The sequence below is a fragment of the Gorilla gorilla genome, chromosome 7 (genome assembly GCF_029281585.2).
Source record: "Gorilla gorilla gorilla isolate KB3781 chromosome 7, NHGRI_mGorGor1-v2.1_pri, whole genome shotgun sequence".
Taxonomy (NCBI): Eukaryota; Metazoa; Chordata; class Mammalia; order Primates; family Hominidae; genus Gorilla; species Gorilla gorilla.
Genome location: NC_073231.2, coordinates 128,020,791 through 128,048,572, shown reverse-complemented (window position 1 = coordinate 128,048,572; position 27,782 = coordinate 128,020,791).

The following is a 27,782-nucleotide window of genomic DNA, read 5'->3' as shown; positions in this document are numbered from 1 at the left end:
TGTGTCCTCACCCAAATATCATCTTGAATTGTAGCTTCCATAATCCCCAAGTGTCATGGGAGGGACCCAGTAGGAGGTAACTGAATCATGGGGGTGGATTTTTCCCATGCTGTTCTCATGATAGTGAATAAGTGTCATGAAATCTGATGGTTTTATAAAGGGCAGTTCACCTGCACATGCTTTCTTGCCTGCCGCCATGTAAGACATTCCTTTGATCCTCCTTCACCTTCTGCCATGATTGTGAGGCCTCCCAGCCATGTGGAACTGTGAGTCCAAGAAACCTCTTTTCCTTATATCCCAATCTCGGATATTTCTTCCTAGCAGTATGAACATGGACCAATAAACTCTGCTTCCTCCTAAATACTGGCCTTGTTCTAGCTCACAGTAGCTGATTCCCATGCATATAGCCTATATCACACATTTGAAGAAAAAGTTATATGAATCATGATATGTTTTAGAGGGGACTTTGTGAGTCAAGTCAAGGAGTCAACATACAGGCAGTAAATTCTTTTGCAGAACGGGTGAGGGAATGTAGATTAGGAGAGTGTGACAGGTGGGTGGCATAAATAAAGAATAGGGACAGGGAAAAAAATTCACGCGTTTAACAGCTAAAACTGAAGCTGATTCTGTTATTGTGGATACAAAATATTAGCTACTTCTATCTCTCTCAGTGGTGCTGTATAAGGGAAACCTAAAGAGACTGAACCTTTCTCTGATTAATATGGGACATTAATAATGATTAAAACTTGGAGGCAGGCCTTCTCCTTTACTCAATGAAAGTTTCTTCTCTTTTCTTTTTTTTTGAGACAAAGTCTCACTCTGTGGCCCAGGCTGGAATGAAGTGGTGCTCCAGTGTTGTGACATACAACATTGGATGAATTTTGAAAAAAAAATGTATACACATTCTCTTATTATTTATTTATTGGGGTATTTTGCATTTTTCACCATTATAAACAATGCCTTCACGTATATGCTTGAATATGCATATATAAATATATGTCTCAAGCCACAACTTTAAGTACCCCCCCAGAACAGATTTCAAAGCATGGATTTGCTAGATAAAAGCACATAAATATTTTAACATCAAAATAATAAAACTGATAAAGAGCATAGTCAATACACACACACTTATACAGTGCATGCATACATATTATGCATATGATATACATATACTACATATATAACATTACATGTAGTATTGCATTAATACATATGTATTGGGTTTTATTTGAATTTCTTTGCTTGGGGTGAGTGGATATCTGTATAATATGCTTATATGTGAATTTTATTTGTGTTTTAAAATTATAAAACAAATTACATAAAATACATTTTCAATATTGTTGGAAGCATTTTGTCAGTCTGGGTCAAGAGTTTTAAAATGTTATCATTTTTAATTTGGCTTCACTGCACCTCCAGCCTGGGTGACAGAGTGAGACTTTGTCTCAAAAAAGAAAAAAAGAAAATTAAAAATTTTGAGGTCAATATCCTGATACGTACATTTTATCAGTAAGTAAAATATACTAACCCTTTTTGTACATTTTTTTATGTCTTGGGAAAATAAAATATTTAAAAATGTGTAATTTCTACCCACATCCCCAAATTCTCCTTCCATCACCCTGACCTATACGTAATATTTATAATGTACCATACATATTCTCTCTCACTTCAAGTAAAAGAGAAAAAAGAGGGAGAGAAGCCATATGCATTAAAATTTTTATAACAGTTAATTCTGAGTAGTTTGGGTTTTGGGTAATTACAATTACTTTTTTTACCCTTTTCTTTTTAAATTTTCAATTCGATTTTATAATCAACAGAAGTAAATAAACTAAAAAAAATTCCAAAGGCTCGGAGAAGTAGGTTAGCTGGGCCCTTCTCTGGCAGGCGGGCACAGCAGATGTGCTGAATGGACATGCCTCCAGTGTGCTGAGAAATGGTAGGAAAGATTGTGCACGCCTCTGGGCCATTTGTGGACAGTCTTATAGGGACCTCCTTTGGCTCAAAACTACATGTTGTAGAAGTAAGGTCTGGATTCCCAGGAATAACAATCCAACTGATGGCACATGCAGCCAACCCCACCCCATGGCTGAGAGATGAGAGCCATGCACTGTAAGGTTGCAAGATAGAGGTGGAGAGTACTTATAGATTGTCTCACTTCAGTGGTTTTGAACAGTGTTAACAATCCTGTCTAGAACAGTATATTTTGTGGTCAATATCTTTCCTTTTTATGATTGTTTTACCTTTATCCATTAAGAAAAGTGTGGCAGAGCTCTGCTCTCTTCGTGACACTCACAATGTATAGGCAGTAATATGGAAAAGCAGAGTCTGGGTTGGGCCTCAGTGGCTGCCACATGCTGCTGTCTGATATTTCCCCAGAAGTCCCTTGGGGTGGAGTAATGAGTGAGTGTTTCGGATGTTAGTGAATGAGAAACAACAGAAAACTTATGAGCAAGCTTGTAAAAAAAACCTCAGCCACTGGGATGAGATTCAATAAAATAAGGCTAAAATTTCTTTTCTGGGAAAAGAAGAAAATAATCTTTCGGACTTAAAAGTAAAGATTTTATTTAGACAGGCAAAGAACATTGCCTGTTTTTTCACTATTTTGATTAGAATGATAATACCTGGTGTGTTTAGCTTCTGGGCTGTAGTGAGCATCACACAGAGCTTCCCAGCCTGAGCATTGCCTAAATATTATTTGATAACAGGGAGAGATTTAGGTGTTCAAAGATAGGTCATACCTGATTTACAAATGTAATAAATTATGAGAGAGCATCATTTACAAAGCAAAAACAGAATGTGACGGAGAGAAATGTTGAACATAATCCCATAGTCCCATAGCATTCCATCCAATTAGTTCTGTTAGACATTCATGACTGACTCAGCACACAACAATTTAAGTAGGGCAGAGGGGATGTGGAAAGAACTGAAAGAAACAGGACAAAGATGATTTAAAACATTGAAAACAGCCTAAAAGGATCTATCTTAGATATCTGCTGGTAGTATGACTGAACCTATCGGGGTATATGAGTGTTCTCACCTGTGAAAGAAAAAGTTGAAATGAATGGTGGGCTTTTCTGGCATGAAATTCATATCAGAATTGATGACTTAATCACTTCCCCAAATGCCTCACCTCTTAATACCACCAAAATAGGGCTTAAGTTTTTACACATATATTTTACACATATATTTTAGTTTTCAGATCTTAGAAAAACTAGTAGACTTTCAACAGCAAAATGATTGCTTTAGATGATATATTCATAGAAATGCATATAAAACTAAAGGTTTTCAGAATGCGGTGGAAAGAGAACCAGCTTGACACACCTGGTGGTAATTGAGAAAACTGAACATGAAGAATTTTCTTGCCCAACTCACTGGTTTTATCTATTGGAATCTGTTGGAATATCTTGAGACCTGCTATGGAAGTGAAAATTCTATTTTAGCCAGAAAAAAGTCGTCTTATTAACCCAGGGTGTTCACAGACCAGTGAATTGAGCTCCTTTCTAATCTTATTCCCCTTTGTTGGTATAATACAAGGCTACCTTTTCCAAAATTCTATTACAATATTAGGAGGATTAATCTTCCAGCTGGAGACTGTCTCCCTTTTCCTTTTTACCAAGAGGCAGGGATAAAAATAAGCAATAAAAGTAAGTAGATAGGCCGGGCGCGGTGGCTCACACCTGTAATCCCAGCACTTCAGGAGGCCAAGGCGGGTGGATCCCCTGAGGTCAGGAGTTGGATACCAGCCTGACCAATATGATGAAACCCCATCTCTACTAAAAATACAAAAATTACCCAGGCTTGGTGGCATGCGCCTGTAATCCCAGCTACTTGGGAGGCTGAGACAGGATAATCGCTTGAACCCAGGAGGCGGAGTTTGCAGTGAGCCGAGATCACGCCATTGCACTCCAGAGTGGACAACAAGAGCAAAACTCTGTCTCAAAGAGAAAAAAAGTAAGCAGATAATGCACACCTTTATCTAAAAGCCTGTCTCTTCAAAGAATATAATCATTTCCAATAATCATACCTGAATGCTGGAAAAGTTTGAGATAGTTCTATAGCCGGGTCACTAACTGATTGATAGTTCATCAACTTTTTCAGTGTATCCCATAACTTCATAATTAACAAATCCAAACTAGAAATCATTTCTTTCCCATATTTGTTCCTGTTTTTAATATTCCTTTCTTTGTGATGTGGGACTACGTTATAAGCCAAGTGTCACCTTTGACCGTCTTCTAAATAAATCTTTTATTAGCCTGCACAAGGCAACATGAAGCCTCCTGTGTCAGTTTATCCCTGATGACATATTGCAATAATGTTTTTACTGGATGGTCTATGTAAAATCTTACTCCATCTCACTCCAATCATCTACCGCAATCTGGAATATATTCTATTCCCACAATCAAAATTATTTATTACTTTCCTTTTGAATCCACTTTTCCAACTTCATGTGGCAAAAATCGGGTCAAAAATTGCCTATTCTGTAAAACTTTCTGAACACCATCCTACCTCCTTTAATTCCCATTTCTACTGGTACAATGCAAACTAACCAATACAATACTTTTCCTCTCTATACCCAAACAACCAGCTCATCTAAATTCATCAAGTTTACCCAAGTCTGTATCTTAGTCTACTTTATAAGGTCTGCAGCAATTCATGTGAGTTGGATTGGCAAGGCTAAAGTGAAGGGTGTGGAACTTTGATTTGAGGACATCAGCACTTTCAAATCTTTCTTCTTCTCCTGGCTTTCCCCAATTCTGTCTCTGAGATCTCTCTGCATCAAAACTTCTCTGTTCTTGGCAGGGCCAGACGTAGTGCTTTGCATTGAATCTCTGGTCTGTCTTTCTGCCAGCAGAGGGGCTCCTCGCTCTGCGTGTTTCAAGGGTTTCAAGATCCAGCCTCAGGGAGCTGGGCAGAAACTAGTGAATGTTTCCTAATTAGCTGTTACAATAGCAAAAGAAAAGCTGGCCAACTGACCTTTTGCAGAAATCTTTATACACAGTTAAAACCATCTAGATTAAAAAAATCATTATAAATTGTCTAAATAATTAAAATGAACAACTTTTTATTTGTAAAAATATGGAAATATGGCAGCATTTTTAAATCAGCAAAATTTCGATAGAATCCTTAAATAAAAATGCTAAACTGTTGACTTTCTTCTTTGCGTGGGAAAACCAGAGCCCACCAGGGCAGACAACATGCATGCTGATGGTAGAGCTGGGGAAGAACAACTGATTACAAATCTACTTACTTTTCTAGTGTAATGCGTTGTCCATGTTGCTTCTTACAGCTGCAAAATATAAGAGAAGACAATTTTTAGATAACCAGAAATGAATAATTTCTAAATTGGCAGCACAGTGGATGAAGCCTTAAAATAAAGCAAAGTTGAGATAAATGAGAGAAGAGAAACAGAACTCATGGGTCATCTGTCAGATTTACTTACTTTATAGATTAGAAATAAATTAATACATATTAATTTGAATTTCAAAAGAGTGACTTTTCCAAGGCCAAATACTAAATTTCTACAGTTAGTTTCTCTCCGTTTATCTCTCTCTCTCTCATCCTCTGCCTCTACTCCATCTAGGATGTCAAGGTTCTCTTAGACCTGACCTGAGTGGTGAATATCTACTTATCTTCCATAATTTGCCTAACATCTAAGTTAATGCTGCCAATAGCAAGCTGGTTTTGGGCGCCAGATGTGTTCTATTCCAATGAAGTTTAGGATGTTGCCATATAAAGCTGCCCTTTTTCCATTGCCTCATATTTCCTCATTATCTTCCTCACTTCAAAATCAGGGAAAGGTAAGCAACAATAATGATATTTATATTCATTTTATTGTTATGTAACAACTATGTGGTAAGTGCTTGAAATGTCCTAGCAAGGCGGTAAGTCATATGGAGTCCCCAAAAGAATCAGCAGGCAAAGGACATCCTAAGCCCACAAAAAGCCTCAGTTTTCAGACCAAAAAGCTACCTACACCATGGGAATTTCCACCACACTTTAGGCAGAGCTGTATGATATAGTCTCTAGTTTCCAGTATTGGGTTTTTTAAGAGCCGTAGGATAATCACTAAAGTTAAGGATGATATCTGAATCATGGTTGAAAAATGTTGAAACTCAAAACTTATTTTCAACATAAGAAAAATTAGCCCAGGGAACACATTACAACCAAGGGGGCCTGAGGCCCGGTAGTAAGTCATGGTCATGTTCAAGTCTTGCTATGTCGATTTGACTTTATACAATACTATTAAAATAATGTGATTTCAAAGAAAACTCTGTTATTGGAATGTTGCTGAAATAATGATGGAGAGTTAAACATGCATGGCAAGTGCTGTGTGCTGATTCCGCAAGGGCTTCTTCCTTTATGTAGGTATTTAAAGGACCTTTATGTAGATATTTAAAGGACCTGAAGCTTGTCCCCTTTTTAGTATCAGTTTCTCCAGTTCTTCCTGCCACTACAGACTCTGATAAAATGCATGGGAACTTGATCTGTTCTGTGTCTCTAGTGATATCAGCGTGTTAAAGGAAGTAGCCTACCGTGAACAATGCAAGCTAGGTACAGAAGCCCAAATTAGCTGTTGAGTTTATTTGTTGCAGAATTTTGAGCTTGTTTAGATGACTTAGTCTATGACATTGATTTTACATATTGTAAAATTTAAAGGTACAGAGTATAAATGACTACCTCAGGGAGAAATAGAAGTGTTAATTTTTGCTTGTCTATTGTGTGTTAAATACTAATCTGACCATTTTGAACATTTGTTTAACTTATTTTAGAAAGTAGTATTGTTTTCTTCATTTTAAGGGTACAAAAGGAAGAATTTGGAAGTTTAAATAACTTGTCCAGCGTCACATGGCTTACAAATGTCAGGGCCATGTCTGGAAGTCAGATCTATTTTATTTAGTAGTTATTTTCTTACTATTGTACAAAAAGCTTGACAAATTGAACATTCCTTTATAATGGGTGTACCAAGTGCTTCAGGAAATCTGCTAACATTTTATTCAAAGGGCGTTGCTCCTAAGAGTAAATAAAGCTACAAAGCCTTCCATAATTCTCTATTCCAAATATTTCTGTTAGTGAGATCAATGTTCTGAGATCGTGATTGAGGCAGCACATGCAAAGTAAGGTCATAATAATAAAATTCCACTTTTACCTGAGATGCTGGGCTTCTGCATCATATTATATTGAAGGACTACTACTGTCATCTGAACCAAAAAAGAAAAAACAATTTGAAAGGAAGAAAGAATGAAAAAAAGGAATAAAGAAAATGAAAAAATGTTTCAAACCCCTCAGGATTCTAGACAGACTTGGCTAGTGGGTGGAAGTATAACTAAGAATAAAAATTCGATTTCCTGATTTTCTTTCCTGTGATCATTCCTTTGTAACATATTACTTCCCTCAATTACCAAATTCCAGAAGTTAGAAATTGATTCTCATTTTAGAATTTATTTTTCTAATTTAATATACTCGATGCTTTTTTCTCCAAAATAAGTTTATTCAAAACAAATTACCAGTTACAGCAATTACTATGCCATAGCTGTAAAAACTAAAAGAAAATCTAAAAATTAAAGAAAAAAAATCCCCACAACATTACAGCAACAATGTCAACAAAGGAAAACTAGGTTTTCTAACAACAGGGAAAATCAAGTTTAATTTCTAAGAACTTTAAGGTTCTTTAGATTTTAGATTTTAAGTTGCAGAAATAAAAGAGAACAGGTTGATTCGGACACACTATCCAGACATAAAGACAGTAGTGAAAGACAGAGATGCTATAAAGTCCCTAGAACTAGTATTGTTCCCTCAGAGTCTAGCAACCCAGGGGATTCATAGATGGGCTTCAGGGAATTTGTGAACAAAGTATTTGTATCAGATGGATATGTGTGTGCATGCTTATACCTATATATAAGGATACATGTATTTTTCAGAACAAGAGAGCTCATGGTTTTATTCAGACTTCCAAAGGAATTCATGGTAGTTGTTTTTACAGATTTTTAATTCAGAACACCAATGTGCTCTAAGTCCTCTTCTCAGCCTGAATTCTGTAACTTGCAGATGACCTTTTTTTTTATTTTTCCAGAATAAAAATATGAATGTTGATATTATTGAGAGTAAAGTATATTTTAGTGAAAACCACAAAGGGTTAGAGATGCCTGTTAAACCTTTAGAAGAACATGAAAGAGATGGATTAGATGAAGGAAAAATATATATACCCTGAATTAAACAAGTCTAAAATATTTGCAGACGGTAGCCTGGTTTGAGCCAATCCTATATTTGCCTGAAAGCAGCCCATTTGGCTGATAATTATGAATCATCTTTTGCTAATCACACATTGTTTCAAGTGTAAGCCTTATCCTCATAGTAGTGGTTCAATAAACATAGTCTTATTAAACTCAAGAATATAATCTTTAGCCCCTAATATTATTAGCATAACACATCTTTGCTATTTCCTTTTTTAAATAAATAAATGATAAAAAGGAATCCAACTTCAAAAATAGGAAAGGCTTTCTCTGCTACCCTGATAGAAGGCTTACCCTACTAAAGGATTGCAGTGAAAGTAGATTCCTCAGTAGCCATTCCTTCCTTGGACTCTGGATTCTCAGGCTAAAATATTATTCCTTTGAGAACTCTATTGATTCTTCTGTATGATTGCTATTAATACCTCTATTTCCCAAAATATATGTATAGAAAGCTATTTTTATGTTTGGAAATAAATGTAATTTGATTTTAATTTTAGATTTGTTTTTCCTCAGTGCATGACCAACCTGAGATCTTACATTTCCAAGTCAGGATGAGAATTATAGAATATTTTGATCTTATTTTCTTCGTCGGCTCTGTGGGGTTAATGCTCAAAATATCTCTAATTTTCCTTTGTTTATTTCATTCTGTTAATAGAAGATTGTACATTATTCTGATAAAAGTTAAAAATAGTAAACCCATATTTATTTGAATTTAGACAAGTACATACTTTTTATTAACATATTCAATGGAATGGATCAATAGCTGTAACATTGACAGGCACTGTGACAAAATGGCTGGAAGGCACAAAGTGAATTTTAGGTAAAGGTGCCATTTCAGAGGTGTTTTTTATATCAAATCACCAGGTCCATCACCCATCTTACCTTATCAAAGCTACAGTCCTCCCCTAATATACCTACCCAAATCACCAGCCACTCTCGAGAAAGAAAATGCATATAAAATTGTAAGGATTCTCTTAACGATTCCTGTCCCCAGACATTCTTGGGAACACAACTTTTTCCTGGGTGGTAAGCCAGATTAAAAACTAAAGTTCTGGGAAAAGGGCAGAATTTATATGAAGATTGGCAAGTAGTGGAGTCCACCATCACACAGGGGCCAAAACTGGAGAGTAAATACTGAAGAGCAAATGACAAGTGAGGGAGTAAAGCTAGTGGGTACAGAGATTACTTGATTGAAACTCCCATGGGGTCAGAGCCCATTTCTTGCACTGGTTTTGAACACTTGTATTATCCTCTTTTCTATAGATTGCTCTCAGTGCTTTACTCAAAGAAGATGTTCAAAGTATATCCGCTGTATGTTGTTTCCTTAAGGTAACAGCTTAGTCAATGATTAAAGGCATCTCCACCAGTGATTTCAAAGTATAGTCATTCCTGTGATGAGATTTTGGTGACTCACTGTAAAACTCCAGGGTGAAATTATGCTTCCAGTATAATATCAGTCTTCATCTGCTTTTTCCACAGAGACATTCAATGTTTTGAGTTTATGCTCTGCATGGCTGACATTGAGATCCATGTATACTCTGCTTTGCCGAACTTTCTAGAGCAGGTGCTATTAATTATGTTGCACAGACATGTCAAATTATATGTGGTCATTTTGTAATGAAAAATAAATGATAGAGATTTAACTAAAACCATAAATTATTCAATACATTTTATCTCTGAGAGTCACCAGAGGCATTTTTTTTTTTTTTGCCAGCAATGGTTTGCTTTCAGCTGAAAGAAGAATCAAGGCAAGTGCCCATTTTTAGCAAAAAGCAAAATTGTCATCAGTCCCATAACAAGTCATATTGGACACAGATATTGGCAAGCAGATCCCAAAAATTTACTTGGTGACATGTGAACATGTCACCAAACATGTACTGTAGTTATGAAATTAAACATTAGTTTTTTCTTCAGCACCTAAAAGAAATGAGAGTTTCACATGAGCATTAGAAATTGTTCAACTAAAAAAATAAAATTGAGACTATTTTAATTACTCTAATACTTGCTTAAATAATTTTTTCACAGCATGTATGTCTGACTGTGACAATTCCTGTTTGGAAAACAGCCATGTGGACAAAGTGATAAATGTGTCAGGAAATAATGGGTTAAGATTTGGCATTATAAAAGCCATAATCTTGCCCTAGTGTATTTCACAGCACAGCGAGAAAGGAAAATAAATCAATACATATAAATCTATAATATGATATGTTTCATAAAGCATAAATTCAGTGAGATCTTAGATGAAAGGGGAAAAAGAAAAGTCAGTGATATACAACCAACTTGAGATTCTATATTAGGGAAAGTGAATAGGGTTAGAGATAAAGTGAAAGATTATGGATTCATTGGGTAGAGATTATGAAAACATATTAAGAAATTGTGGCTCTAATCTCTAATGAGTCTTTTATTTGACTGTAGGGTAGTGTAAGGGTAGGGGGTGAACACAATCTTACTACATAGGTGCACTAAGAATTGTCCATAAACTGTTGCATAATGTTATAACCCATTTGGGCTGTTATAAAAAAATGCCATAGACTGGGTAGTTTCTCAGCAACTGAAATTTATTCCTCACTGTTCTAGAGGCTGGGAAGTCCAAGATCAAGGCTGCAGAAGATTCAGTGTCTTGTGAGGGTTCACTTCCCATAGATGGTGCCTTCTTGCTGTATATGGGGAAAGGGGTGAGCAAGCTCTCTTGGCCCTCTTTCATAAGGGAACTTATCCCTTATCAAAGGGCTCCAAGGGGGATCCACCATTTGACATAATCACCCATCAGAAGATCCCACTTCCTAATACCAGAACATGTTGATGATTAGGTTTCAACATATAAATTTTGAGGGAACACAAGTATATAGACCATAACACACACACATATCTGTTTCACCATTTCTCAGATATGTGTAGATGCCTCTGGGTTTAGTGCAGATTTATTAAATAATCCATCATTGCTTTCATTTTTATTTTATCAATACTTATTTTCTCAATGAATAGAAACAATGACTGGTCAGTAAAATATGAGGGAGGTCTGGAAATTATTGATGTATATGATAGTTGACATTTGTTAACTACTTAAAGTAAGTGCTATTTGTGCTAAACATTTGTCACCTATTAACCTAAAATCAAAAAGGTTGCAAATAGCAGTTCTGGATATTGGTAAACTACCTAATAATATGAAGAAATATGATTAAGTAATGAGGTTTGTGCTTTAGAAAGATAATTTATGTAAAAGTTGGCAGTAGGAAAAGTATGTAAGGACAATATCTAAATCTAAGCACGAGGATTCGAAAGCTTAATTTGTGAGACCAACAGCAGAGTTAGATATGGGAGGACTGGAATGAGAGTGTTTGAGAGATTTTGTGATTCAATCATTATGGTAGAGTTGGCAAATGAAGCCATGGATAGATGTAAATAGTACTTGAACTTACATGATACAATGATGACAGTGACATGAGAAGGGAGGCAAAGGTAGATGAGAATGAGTTGGTGTAATACTAACATTTGTGTAGGCTAAACTCTTTTCCGCATCTGTATTGTGTATATTCTTCTGGCATCTTCAGCTGATTAAAACCATTGAATCTCAGAATGAGATTGGAACTTAAGGAGCTTCAAATCTGTTTTTAATGTTAAACTTACTGGCTCTGTGAAGCAAGTAACATAAGGCCACCCCCTCTTCAAAATGATAGGTTACAGGAGTTTGAAGACTGATTCTTGTTTCATCTTCTCTTCTTCAGCCTAAAATTTCTTCTATTCTTAACCTATCTGTACTTTGAACACATTCACCACCTGAAACACTATTTTATAAAGGAGTGTCTGATATCTTGAGATGCGTTTGGTCTGAGGATAGGAATATTTAAGGAATATTTCCTACACCATCCTATAAAGTTGAATTGCTTTTTCATTTTTAATTCTTTTTGGACTTGAAATAAAATGCTTAAACATCAAAGTGCATATAAAATAGAAATTAAGGCCGGGTGCGGTGGCTCACCTGTAATCCTAGCATTCTGAGAGGCCAAGGCAGGTGGATCATGAGGTCAGGAGTTTGAGGCCAGCCTGGCCAAAATAGTGAAACCCCATCTCTACTAAAAATACAAAAAAAATTGCTGGGTGTGGTGGTGGGAGCCTGAAATCCCAGCTACTCAGGAGGCTGAGCCAGGAGAATGGTTTGAACCCAGGAGGTGGAGGTTGCATTGTGCCATTGCACTCCAGCCAGGGCAACAGTGCAAGACTCCATCTCAAAAAAAAAAAAAAATGAAATTAAAATGACCTGTAATTACCACTAAGAGATACTTTGTTGTGTTTCCCTTATCATCTTTAATGATAAGGGAAATGTGTGTCTGTGTATAATTTATTTCACAGATGCTTTTGCTTACTTATGATTCAGACAGAGTGAATTTGTTTTTGTGGGGGGACAGGGGTTTCTTAACTCAGTTTTCAATTAGGCCTTTTTCACGTGTTCTTTCATTTGTTGTTAGCTCTTCCCTGGGCCTTCATATGACAGTGTCATTCTTATTATTTTGTTATTAGCTCAAAGTTACAACATCAATGAACCACGGTAGAAATATGGCACAAAAAGGCTGAAGTTCTTAGTCAGTAGAATATATACCTCCTGGCACAGCAAAACATGCCAGGAAGTGAGCGGATAATCCTATAAAATGAAGGACTAGAGAAAGGGAGTCCCATGTTTCGCATGTAAATTCTGCCCCAGTCCCTGGTTGATCTCTACAACATGTTTTCAAGGAACAGACTCTAACAACTTCAACTAAAAGCAAAAGAAATGCACACTACAGCACAAAGTAAAGTGGGTATAGGTAAATGGACATATTTGATTGGAAGATCTCATGATTTTTTGTGAAGTGGTGCAATATTGACTAGAATTACACAGGGGAAGGTTGAATTCTAAAAATAAGGAATACATTTTATTAATATATTAATATATCTATCAATATTAATTATTAAGAATCCAAAAGGTAAATTAATCTAGGCTTTTAAAAATCTTTCAAATAATTCAAAAGAAGTCAAGAAAGGGGACCAGAAGAACAGCAACATCAAATCAAAGCAAAAGAGTAGATGAGCAAAGAGAAAACAAATGGTAAATTGAAAGGCCTAAATATACTCATACAAATAATTATATTAAATATTATTGGAATGAACATTCTGATTAAAAGTCAGATATTTCCAAAATGGATAATAAAGACATATCGATATGCTGTTAACAAGAGACATATTTTAAATATAGACATGGCTGTGCTAAATGGATGGATAAAGATATACCATACAAGTACTTATCCTAAGAAAACTGGAGTGGCATCTCCAGGCAAGAAGTATTACCAGAGATGAAGAGAGATATTTCATAATGATTAAAGGGCCAATTCACTTGGCAGACTTGAGAGTTATAAGTATGTATGTATGAAATAATAGAGCTCAAAAAAATCAAGCCAAATGTGGCAGTTATCCAAAAAAAATTTAAATTAAAATATAGTACATTTTAACACTTATGTCTTCACAAAAAATCAACAAAAAATTAGTAAAGAAACACATAATCTCAACAACCTTCTCAACCACCTAATTAATGATGCCCTGTACCCTACAATTTCAAATTAGAAATTCTTTTCAATTGTATATGATAAGCTCACTAAAATGGACCATATCCTGGACACAAAACCAGTTCAAATAAATGTAAAAGATGTTCAATCAATAACAGAAATAAGTTAAACATTAGTAACTATTAGATATTTGAGAAAACTCTTTTTTTCAAATTAAGCAAAATAATTTCAAAGATTTTCTGGGTCAGAAAACAAACTACAATATGATATTAAAAACAGGATAAGAATCCAAATACAAATATCAAAATTTGTGGAATGCAGCTAAAACAGTGCTTAGAGATAGTAGTTATAAATTCTTATATAGGAAGTAAGGCGATTTTAAGTCAGAGACTTTAGGTTAGAAGAAGTTTTGAAGCTAGCAAAGAAGAGCAAAATAAATTCAAAGTAGAGAAAAGCAATGATAAAAGAGCAGAAAACAACAAAATAAAAAGCAGATATAAAATATACAAAATTGGCCAAGTGTGGTGGCTCACGCCTGTAATCCCAGCACTTTGGGAGTCCGAGACAGGAGGATCATGAGGTCAGGAGTCCAAGACCAGCCTGGCCAACATGATGACACCCTGTCTCTACTAAAAATACAAAAAATTAGTGTGTGGAGGCAGGCAACTGTAATCCCAGCTACTCGGGAGGCTGAGGAAGGAGATTCACTTGAACCCAGGAGGCGGAAGTTGCAGTGAGCCGAGATTGTGCCACTGCTCTCCAGCCTGGGCAACAGTGCGAGACGCCATCTCAAAAATAATAATAATAAAATAAAATATACAAAATTAATAAAAGTCAAAACTGGCTTTTTGAAAAGAATGATAAAATTTAAAAACCTTAGGCTGGACTCAGTGGCTCACACCTGTAATCCCAGCACTTTGGGAGGCTGAGGTGGGCGGGTCACCTGAGGTCAGGAGTTCAAGCACAGTCTGGCCAACATGGTGAAACCCTGTCTCTACTAAAAATACAAAAATTAGCCGGTCTTGGTGGCGGGCACCTGTAATCCAGCTATTCAGGAGGCTGAAGCAGAAGAATCGCTTGAACCCAGGAAGCGGAGGTTGCAGTAAGCAGGGGTCATGCCATTGCACTCCAGCCTGGGAGACAAGAGCAAAACTCTGTCTAAAAAAAACAAAAACAAAAACAAAAACGAAACAAAGCAAAAAACTGTAATCCCAGCACTTTGGGAGGCAGAGGTGGGCGGATCACAAGGTCAGGAGATCGAGACTATCTTGGCTAACATGGTGAAACCCCGTCTCTACTAAAAATACAAAAAATTAGCCCGGTGTGGTGGTAGGCACCTGTGGTCCCAGCTACTCAGGAGGCTGAGGCAGGAGAATGGTGTTAACCCGGGAGGCGGAGCTTGCAATGAGCGGAGATCGTGCCACTGCACTCCAGCCTGGGTGACAGAGCAAGACTCTGTCTCACAAAAAAAAAAAAAAAAAAAAAATTAAAAACCTTATCTAGACTACCAAGAAAAAAGAGAAAAAACAAAGCACCTATATTAACAATGAAAGAATTTATTACTACACGTATTACAAATATTAGAAAGCTAACAAATCATTATGAAGAACTTTTACCAACAATGTTAGCAATCTAGAGGAAATTAGTAAATTCTTTAATATACACAATTTACCAAAATTGATATTTAATAAAAATATGAAGAGCTTTATCTCTATTTAAGAATTGTATTCTATATAAAATACTTTTCCCAAAGGAAAATACTAGGGTCAAATTGTTTCACTGGTGAATTTAAGAAATGCACAATGCTGATCTTCCACAATTTTCTTCAAAAAATACAGGAAAAAGAAACACTGTGAAGCCAGATACCAAATAGTAACACAAGAACATGTAAAGGCATGGCAAAAGAAAAGGACAGCCCAATATTCTTGATAAAAATACATGTAAAAATCCTTAACAAAGTATCAATGACTCAAATTCAACAACATATAAAAAGACCAATATACCATGACGAATTAAGGGTTTCTCACAACATATAAAGTTATCTTTACAATTTTGTGGGACAGTAAACATTCAGTCTACAGCATCTTATGATAAATTTAATAGATCTGGATAAAGCATTTACAAAATCAACCATATTTATTGATTAAAAACTCTGGAAATTAAGTATGGGGGGAGTTTTCTCAGTCTGATAAAGGGCATCTATAATAAACCCAAAGCAAATGTTACACTTGATGAAAAAATATTAAGTACTTTCTCCCTAAAATTGTGGCAAAGATAAAAATGCTCTATCACACTACTATTATGCAACATTTACTGGAAATCTTAATTAGTGCAATAGGTAAATTTTTTTTAAGTAAGTATTTAAGGTAAGACAAGAGTATACAGTTTGAAACGAAATAAACAAAAATGTATGTTTGCACTTGACACAACTGTGTATATAAAAAAATCCCAGGAATCATGAAGAATTAATAAGTATATTTAGCAGAGTCAACCTGTAAGTTTATTTTTTAAATAGCTGTATTTATATATATGTATTGTAATAACAAAAAAATTGAAAAGTGATATAAAATGTGTTCTATTTCAATAGCATCAAAATAAAAACATACTTAGAAACAAATACAACAAAAAATGTAACTTTTGCTCAGAAAACTATAAAATATTGCTGGGAAAAATTAAAGAAGACCTAAATATTAGAAAAATATATATTATATTGGAAGACTCAGTATTGTTGAAGAGCCAATTTTCCGCAAATTGATCTATAGCTTTGGTATAACCCCCACAAAATTTGCAGGTTTCGTATTTGTAGAAATTGAAGCTTATTCTAAAATTTATCTGGAAATGTAGATGATCTAAAATAACCAAAATAATTTTAAAAATTAACAGATACTATGAGATTTCAAGGCTTACTATACATGTATAGGGATTAATATGAAGTAATAGACATATAAGTATGCTTATATGTGTGTGTGTACGTGTGTTGGGGGGTGGGTGTAAATGGAAGAGAAAAAAGTCTAGAAATAAAACCACACATATGAAGTCAATTGATTTTCAACAAAGGTATTAAGACCATCAAAAGGGGAGAGACAAAATCATTTTTTTCAACAAATGGTGCTATAAATTTGGATATTTGTATGAAAAAAATTGATCACTACCTAACACCACACACAAAAATTAACTTAAAATAGACCATGGACCTAACTATGGAAGGCAGAACTGTAAAACTTCTAGAATAAATTATAAAGGAAAAACTTTGCAAAGTTTTCATAGATAGGAAGCAAAAAGCACAAGCCATAAAAGAAAATAAACATGGAAAAATGAAATTTCTCAATATTAAAAGTGGTTATTCTTTCAAAGACTTGTTAAGAAAACTTAAAGACAAGCCACTGTCTCAGAGAAGATGCATTTGCAATACACACATCTACAAAGATTTTGTAGCTAGAATATATGGAGAACTTTTATAACTCAAATACTAGAAGGTAAACAACCCAATTAAAAGGAAAAAAGATTTGAATGGTGATTTCATGAATAAACAGAGGCAAATAATCATAAGTACATACAATTATACTTAATATCATTCATCAAAAAATACACAAAGTCCAAATGACAATGCTGCACTACCACACACACAGGAGAGACATACCTAAATCAGTATTTCACAAATAACAAGTGACAAAAATGGCCAAAATGAGAAAAGGCTTATTTTTTTGTTTGTGTGTGACAGAGTTTCACCCTTGTTGCCCAGACTGGAGTACAATGGCGCGATCTCGGCTCACCGCAACCTCCTCCTCCCAGGTTCAAGCCATTCTCCTGCCTTGGCCTCTCGAGTAGCTGCGATTACAGGCATGCACCACCACGCCCAGCTAATTTTGTATTTTTAGTAGAGACGGGGTTTCTCCATGTTGGTCAGGCTGGTCTCAAACTCCCAACCTCAGGTGATCCTCCTGCCTCAGCCTCCCAAAGTGTTGGGATTACAGGTGTGAGCCACTGCACCCAGCCAAGGCTGATAATTGTAAGTGTTGACAGGATATGGAGAAACTGGGACTCTCAAACATTGCCAGTAAAAATGTAAAATGTAAAATTACACAGCCACTTTGAATAACAGTTTAGAAGTTGATTTTTTAAAAATTAAACCTACAACTGCATTACAACCCAACCATTTCTCCTACAGGCATTTCCCCAAGAGAAAGGAAAACCTATGTACATAAGTATTTACATAGAGCAGCTTATTCATACTGCTGCTAAACTGGGGAAGACCTAAAATTCTATCAACAGTGAATAAATATATTATGGTATATCCATACAGTAGAATACCACTTGGCAATAAAAGTGCAAAAAAGCTACTGACATATACTACAACATGATAAATATACATTCTATGCGATTCTATTTATATAGGTGTCTGAAAAATGTAATAGTATTATATCTATGCCCAGAAAAAAATCAATCAATCTTGGGGAAGAGAGATTGATTTCAAAGAGGCACAAGGAAAATTTAAGGGGTGATACACATAATCTGTAGCATGACTGTGGTGGTAATTTCCCAGATGTAACTCATAAAATTGTATGCTTTAAATGAATATGGTTTATTATATGCAAACTATATTTCAATGAAATTGATTTTAAAAATCACTGCATCAGATAGCATAGACTTGAAATCCATTTCTAAAGTATACAACCCTTTCTCCATAAGATTTTTCTTCATGATAATTTTATCTGTTGTTCATTAAAATTACTCCAAACACAGTGTCAGGCATGTAGGTACCTTTTTTTTTTTTTTTTTTTTTTTTTTTTTGAGATGGAGTTTCATTCTTGTTGCCCAAGCTGGAGTATAATGGCACGATCTCAGCTCACTGCAACCTCTGTCTTCTGGGTTTAAGCAATTCTCCTGCCTCAGCCTCCCAAGTAGCTGGGATTACAGGCATGCACCACCACACTGGGCTAATTTTTGTATTTTTAGTAGACATGGGGTTTCACCATTTTGGTCAGGCTGGTCTTGAACTCCTGACCTCAGATTATCTGCCTGCCTAGGTCTCCCACAGTGCTGGAATTACAGGTGTGAGCCACCACACCCAGCCCAGCATGTATGTACTTTTTACAGAATTAGGCTAAGTTATATTTACAACTTTCTATCTCAAATTTTTTAACATTATAGGGAAAGTATTTGTCAAGCAGTCAGATATTCAATTTATAATTGTACAAGTCATATAATCATCATTAAATATTTTCTCATGTTGAATATTTAGATGCTTTCAATTGCTTTCTATTAAAATACCACTTTATGTGAAGAGCCTTACAATTAAAATGTTGATGGCCCCATGACCATTTTTAATACAAACTTTTAGAGGCAGAATTATTTACATAAAGGTCATAGATATTTTAGGGCTTGTAATATATATTACTAAATTCATTTGCAGATTAAAAAGGCAGTTTGCATTCAGTTCTGCATACCTATGGCAGAATCTTCTATACCTACCACATAACTATTTTTAATTCTAGACAGAAGTGTGTATGATATCCTGCTATCAAAATTCTTCCTGTAGAATACTTCTTCAAAAAAAAAAAAAAAAAGACAAACACCACTTTCTAAATTTTAATGGAAAAATGCAGTAGAAGTTATGTCCTGGTTGTAGAATGAGCTGTACTTTGAACAAGTCAAATTTAAGGAGGCAGAGAAAAAATGTAAAGTATAGATAAAAATTAAGTATTTGGGGACCCAGTAGACAATCATTTGATTAGAGTAGAAAATTAACTGGGGAAATAGTATGAGACATAGTTGCCTTGACTGTGAAAAAAGCAATTAAATACATTTCTCCTGCATACTTGTGTGATTTATTTTCTACCCAAAAAAAGCATAACAGTAATTACAGATATAAAGGTATTCCACAAATCCTAAACAGGGATTACAATCAGTTTGGTATTGGTTTTTCCATTGCAATGATGCCCTCCCACTTTTCATATGGCTATATGTATCATAGGCTGGCAATGTTAGAAATTTCTTACTCTCCACATGGAAATACAGTAGCTACAAATCTTACAGAACAGGTACTCAAAAACCAGATCCTACAGTGAGTTGTAAAAGCCACAGAAATATTAGAAATAGAATTGTGCATCAGTTAAGCTTCTTTATCTCTATTTTGACAGGAGAGTTGTTCTGGGTTTATAGGAGCCTGAAAGTCTAGAAAAGATTAAAAGCTGCTGTTTACCTCTGTTAATCTTCCTCATCAGCAAGTACCAGCTACCTTATGTAATGGAAATGAGATTTCTAAGGCACTGCTTCTAAGTAGGAATCACACTGCAGTGGGTTAGCGACACCCTGCTCAGAAATGGTGCCTGTGCAAAATGTTTCAACTAGCTCCAAGGAGAGCAAAGTCAGCTAGTGTTCACAAACACACAAAAAAGATTAAAAATGTATCCTGAAAGTAGAGCTATGTTTTTCAAAGTCTGGTCTGGGGACCACCTGATTTAGATGTAGAGCAATGGTTCTTAAATTTTGGTTTAGATCCAAAACATGAAGAGAGTTGTAACATCCACCCTTTTCAGGATCCCATCCTCAGAAAAATAATCTACATTTTGGACTATTGTATGATATTAATACAAGTGTGATTTATAGTATCACACTTTGAGAAATACTGGCCTACAGTTAATTGGGGTACTTTGTTCAAAGAGAATCAACACTTTCTGATTCATCAGATCTTAAGCTTGTCCTCAAAATTTAACAACTTAGGAAATACACCCATAACTTATACTAATGCAAGTCAAGTCTTTCATGAAGAGGAAGTTTCTTTTTAAAAGGCAACTCAGTTTTCACCTTAAAATCAATATGTGAGATTGCATTATTAATTCCTTTAAGTCATGATATTTAGAATAAATATTAATCATCTTCACACAAAGAAACAGTTTATGTATATATTTTACATTGATATCAATATTTTGACGTAGGCCTGCAACTCTCTAGGTAAGTTATTTAAATTATTTGATCCTTAGTATTTTAGGGCAAAATGAGATATTTGAACATTATTGCTGAAAACTCAAACTTTCTTGTTTTTTAATTTATTTTGTTTGCTTTTCAAATTATCTTAAAAGGAAAACACGTTAGAATTCACTTTATAAACTGTTTCTCATTACTGAAAAACAAAACAGATTGGATCAGTGGCAATCAACTCTTGCCGCTTATTATAATCACGTGGGGAACTGTAAAAATAATATCTGGGTTTGGGCCTCACACCAGACTAGTTGAATCATAATCTCTAGAGATGGGATCAGTGTATCATGTTTCTTTTGTAAGTCTCTAGATGATTCCAGTGAATGGCCTGCGTTGAGAATTGCTGGCATGGTTTATTGGCGAGACAACTTTTGGTTCTAAGATTAAAATTTACCTTCTGCATTGAGCATTGTTTACATTTCTATCCCAGCTAAAGCTTGATTTTCAGCTCATCTTTTCTTTAGTTGTATAAAATGCTTCTTTTTTCTCTATTTGCTGGAAATAGACACTAATGAAAGAGAAATATCTAAATCAGTTTTTCATAAGTGACAAGCTGCAGTTATATGACAAAATTTTTAGAAGCCTACTATGAGAACAGAAAAAACTAGAGTGAAGCAGTTGATTTTTCCTGAAATCCATTTTTTTTTGTCTGAAATAACTTTCTGGTTTTTGTTTGTTTGTTTGTTTTGTTTTTGAGACAGAGTCTTGCTCTGTCCCAGAGGTTGGAGTGCAGTGGCACAATCATCTTGGCTCACTGCAACCTCCACCTCCTGGGTTCAAGGAATTCTCCTGCCACAGACTTCTGAGTCTGGGATTACAGGTGCCCACCACCACACCCAGCTAATTTTTTTGTACTTTTAGTAGAGATAGGGTTTCACCATATTGGCCAGGTTGAGGTCGAACTCCTGACCTCAAGTGGTCCACCCTCCTTGGACTCCCAAAGTGCTGGGATTACAGACGTGAGCCACCATGCCTGGCCAACTTTCTGTTGTTTTGAGATAAGCATTTGTTTTTACTATTTTGATGTTAAAATGTTTTCTTAAGGAATTGATGGTGAAACTAGATGATTGGTATCTTAATTGCTTAATTTAGCAAAATACACTTTGGCAACTCTATGTAGGTTACTATTTTGTTTGTGAAATTTTCTTTTTCTTTTTTTTTTTTTTTTTTTTTTTGAGACAGAGTCTCACTCTGTCACCCAGGCTAGAGTACAGTGGTGGGATCTCTGCTCACTGCAACCTCTGCCTCCTGGATCCGCCTCCCGAGTTCAAGTGATTCTCCTGCCTCAGCCTCCCAAGTAGCTGGGATTACAGGCATGCACCACCACACCCAGCTAATTTTCATATTTTTAGTAGAGATGGGTTTCACCATGTTGGCCAGGCAAATCTCAAACTCCTGACTTCAGGTGATCCACCTGCCTCGTCCTCCCAAAGTGCTGGGATTACAGGTGTGAGCCACTGCACCCGGCCTGCTTGTGAAATTTTCTGATCAATGAAACCCAAAGATTTGAGAAGCATTGACTTAAATAACTGAACCAGCACCCAATCCTACTTTGACCTGCAGTGATTAGGAAGCTGGGACTAAAATATAAACTGTTCTTATTTATCTATTGTTCTTAAATATGGTAGTTATTTGTTATTCCTATTTTTTTACTTCACAATAATTAGAATGATATTTTTTATAATATATAATACATATAATTATATAGCATGATAATATTCTATTATTAATATATTTCACATGTTTGCATTTTGTGCCAATATAACATTTTCAGTCAACATCCAATTACATATATGTTGTTGCACATACACAAGTATTCATATGAAGTACATTAAAAATATCCCTTTAGAGAGAGACCATTATTTTCAAAAAGTCAGAATTATTTTTTTAACAAGAATTTGTTAAAGTTCTTATTCTCTCAGACCCTTATACTAGATATCACCAAAATTTGTCCTAGAATTCTAACAATTTGATAAAAGAAAATTGCATCCAAAAAATTCATATCTTGTAATTTATGTATTTGATTATTTGCCATCTTTCCTCTGAGAACTGTGTTTTTACACTTTTTCCTTTTTGTGATTGTTTTTCTGAATCTGATTATTTTTCTCTATCATTCTGATGAGAAAAGGGATATTTAAGAGATTCAGTGCTTGCTCCAATATTATACACATAGCTAGTATATTGCAAAAGTAAGATCTAAGCCCAAGCAGTCTGGCCCATCTTCAGAACCCATTACCACTCTGCAGTGATATCAGCAACCTCCGGGGCTGGAAAGGGCAAAGCTGACAAGTGGAGATAAAAGAACAAGTTAGACAGTCATACAAATAAAGATTAGGTTTCAGAACTTGTTCTGGGAGAAGCCATTTGGTCAGAAATCTAGATAGGAAATGGTGAAATCAGAGACTAATTGGTGCAAAAATTCTTGGGTGACTGTGTTATATTAAAAGTCAACAGGAACAAGAAAATAAATAAACTTGGGAAATGAGGCTTGAGTTTTAGCGAGTTCCCATGGAGTTTGTTTTACTTCTTGCTTATGGAAGACACGAAACTCCATGCAACCCAGAAGGGTTGGGTTAGAAGGATGTGGTGCCGCATCACATTCAGGCACAGTTGATTCTTGCCAAATGGTCCTGTCTGAAGATTTGCTCTTCTCCTTGTGGTTCTGCTGTCACTTCCTTAGTATGTTACTCACCTAATAAATCCACATATCATTTCCTTCTGGGCAATTTTTTAAAAGGTTTTACAGTAGGATTCATATTCTGTGGTTGGCTCTGTATGTTTTAAAGAGAAAGATAAAAGGGTTTTACATTTCTGGGTTTGTCCATACCTTATATTTGGTGACATCCAAGCCAAGCAATTTAACCTTTAAAAAGCTTCACACAAGAGCTGGATGAAGAGTTGAAAGGAAACCCAAACTCCTGAGTAAACCAGCTCTATGGGTAGGGTCTAGCAGGCTACACCCAAAGTCCCTATTTGAAATGAAAAAGCAATCGGAAATTCTAGCAAGGAAAGAGGCAGTTTGCCTGTCAGAGAGGAAGCCCTTGTGAAAAAGATACCTCATTGTCCTCTAATTAATGTCCCCTAATACTAATCTTGGTATTAGGATTTTCATTTTATTATTTTTTCTCTTTATCAACTTAAAAGTTAACACACTCTTTCAGCACTGGTACTAGCTGTACTTAAATTTATATTTAACTTAATCAAATTTATATATAACTTTAAAAAACAGTTTTAGTATTATTTCAAATCATACAAGGATATTAGAATAATGTGGGTTGTATTTTCTCCTGACTTAAATGTTACTGGAATAGAGACATTAAGTTCCATCTTATGATATGTGAATCCAAAAATTAGATATCATTATCATATTTATGACTCTTGTTGTTTTAATATCCTGATTTTTCTTGAATTACTCAGGTTTACTGTTTTTGCCCTCATCATCCTTTCTTTTTTTTTTTTTTTTTTTTTTTGAGGCGGAGTCTCGCTCTGTCGCCCAGGCTGGAGTGCAGTGGCGCGATCTCGGCTCACTGCAAGCTCCGCCTCCTGGGTTCACGCCATTCTCCTGCCTCAGCCTCCCGAGTAGCTGGGACTACAGGCGCCCGCCACCACGCCCGGCTAATTTTTTTAGTATTTTTAGTAGAGACGGGGGTTTCACCGTGTTAGCCAGGATGGTCTCGATCTCCTGACCTCGTGATCCACCCGCCTTGGCCTCCCAAAGTGCTGGGATTACAGGCGTGAGCCACCGCGCCCGGCCCATCCTTTCTTTTTTTATCTCTTACCTTTACTCTGACATTATTTTTCTTTTTCCCCAAGCATATTTTTAAATTTTTATAGTGGTGCCCAGTATTAGCAAACCTTTCCACGTTTTGTATGTCTGAATTCTTTTTTTTCTTTTTTGAGACGGAGTCTTGCTCTTTTGCCCAGGCTGGAGTGCAGTGGCGTGATCTCGGCTCATTGCAAGCTCCGCCTCCCAGGTTCACACCATTCTCCTGCCTTAGCCTCCCTAGTAGCTGGGACTACAGGCGCCCACCACCACGCTCGGCTAATTTTTTGTATTTTTAGTAGAGACGGGGTTTCACCGTGTTAGCCAGGATGGTCTCGATCTCCTGACCTCGTGATCCGCCCGCCCCGCTTCCCAGAGTGCTGGGATTACAGGCGTGAGCCACCGCGCCCAGCCTGTATGTCTGAATTCTTAATTCACTCTTGAAATGTATCTTAACTGAGAGTTGTTTTTGTGTCTCATATTGTAGACAGTGTTAGACTTTTTTAAGGCTTTTTATTTACTGTTGCAAAATTATGTCTCATTCGTGGCAGGTAAACTATTTGTTTTTAATTTTTGACTACTTTTTTGTTCATCTCTTTAATGTCATAATTCTTTGGTTTATTCTAATATTTTGATGCATCAAATTTATAATATCTGTGGTTTCTGAATACAATGAACATATATGTAATCCTGTCTATCTTAAAGAGAGGACAATGTTCAACCCTATATCAAATACGTCCTTTACTTCATTATTCTGACTTCTGGGATTTCAATTAGAGAGATGTTTTAAAAATGCATATTCTATTATTATCTAGCTTAATATTTATTCCATAGTGTCTATCACTTAGTCTTTCTGTGCTGCATTATTTTGTAAAAACCCATCTTCAAATTACTCTTTTTTCAATTGTGTTTAAACTGATGCATAATCAATGTGTTAATTTTTTTTTTTTTTTTTGAGACGGGGTCTTAATCTATTGCTCAGCCTGGAGTACTGTGGCGACCACTCCAGTTCAGGTGACTCCTGCCTCAGCCTCCCAAGTAGCTGGGACTATAGATGCATGCCATCATGCCTGGCTAATTTTTTACATCTTATTTTTTGTAGAGACAGGGTCCCACTATATTGCCCAAGCTGGTCTGGAACTCCTAGGCTCAAGGAATCCTCCTGCCTTGGCCTCTCAAAGTGCTGGAATTACATGTGTGTGCCACTGCACCTGGCCTCTAATTTAAATTCTTCTGTACTTTTAAACTTTCTTGACTTTTCTGTTTAGTTTTTCAAAAGGTTATAGTTGATAGCCTCTGGTTTAGCTAGGTCCCCTGTACAAACTTTTAAAATATTAAAATCAATTATTGTATATCCTGTATCTGATACTCCCAACATCAGTGCGCTTTTATCTCTGATTCTGTCGTTCAATATTAAAACTTAATCTTGGTTCTGTTGGTATGTGTCTTATGTATCTATTGTGAGTTAATAGTCTCTGAGATTTTGTCTTTATATTCTGACTTTGAATTTTATTTCCCCACCAGCGATTTGTGTTTGTCTCTCTAGGTTCATATAGGCATATCTCTAGGGTCCCTTTAATCTAAAAGATCTCCTTACTGTATTTTCAACTAGTGACGAGATTGTGAATTCTCTCTCAAAACAGGCATGAAATCAGGTTTATAGTTAGAAAAATCTTAAGGGGGGTGGAAATTTTTATTCTTTATTTCTACTACTATCCATATGCCTAAACATAGTTACATCTTCCTCTGAGAATAAGCCCTTTACTTTTGTTTTTGTGCTTTCTGGTTTATTCTCTATAGGCTGTCTCTCTGAGGGTTCGGGTTTTTTGCAGGGGTCTCTGACCAGAGAGACATCTTATTTTGCATGGGCCTTAGGCTTTATTTCTTATTTCTATTTTCTTATTTATTTTTCTTATTTCTTTATTTCTTATTCTAGATCGATAGTCCGTATAAACCACAGTTCTAAACCACAAAGGACAATCTCACATCCTTAAGAGAAATGTCAGGTTTAACGTCTGTTCACCTGTCTCAATTAGTCCATTTCATAATTTTTTCCCTCTCGAAGCATTTTTTCTGCTAGGTCAGCCATATATTTCAAAATGTATATTTTAAACATTTCGGGTATTCTATAGCTAGAAAGTTTCTCTGAATATCTAGTCTGTATTACTAGAAAATATAACCCCTGATGTATGTTTCTGATTTGGAAAATGCAAGTTTCTAAAAATGTCAGTTTACTCTGTCTTTATGCATAAATTAAAAGTAAACTCACTACAGCAAGAAATTTGGAGAGCTATTTGATAACATTATTATTCTAAAATATACTTGTAAAAATAAGTATGAAATTTTAAAAAATGAAGACTTGAAAAAACTAGTAATAAAAGTAGAAGAACCCTGCCAAATATTGACATATTTCAGAACTTCCATAATTGTGAAATGTAAGGTACTGGCACAGGAAGAAACATGCAAGATCATTAAAACAAAGTGTAGTTAAGCATTAGACCAAAATATATGGATGTGAAAAGCAAAGTTCCAATATAATGTAGAAAAAGTGAATTACACAATAATTAATATTATAAATGTTGTCTGGCCATATAAATACAGCTGAATCTATGTAAGCCAAAAAATCCATATGCATACAATGATTAAGATAAATATTAATATTTAATTAATATTTTGCCATAGAATAGGAGATTTTTCTAGCATATCTTAAAACCCAGACTTCAAAGACAAAAATGTTAATAAATTTCATTTATATATAAAACACGGTGATTAAAAGACCAGAAGAGAAAAAATTATGAGAGCTAGCAGCATGGTAGGTAGAAGCTAGAAAGAGTTGGAGAAGGTTGGAAAGAAAATATGATAAATAATTAAAACAGGCATATAATAGGCATATAAAAAGTGACTTAACCAAACTTAGGGATCAGCTTCTCCAGGAAAGGTTACTTGATTACTCTGGCTGACTTAAGCATTCATCTTGTTTGATTCCATAGCATAGTGTGTATACTTTATTTCTTAGCATGTATCAGGTTACTTTAAAATAATCTATTTCAAGTTCATTGGGTTTTTGTGGACAAAGAAAGGGTAATGTTTTATTTTTCCAGATATCCTTAATATTTAGGCTTGGGGTCAAGAAACATTTCCCTGTAGATGATCATATGGTAATATTTTAAATTTTGCAGGCCATTCTCAACTCTGCCGTTGTAGTAAGAAAGCGACCAAATACAATATATAAATAAGCAAGTATGGCTGTGTTCCAATAAAACTTTACTTAGA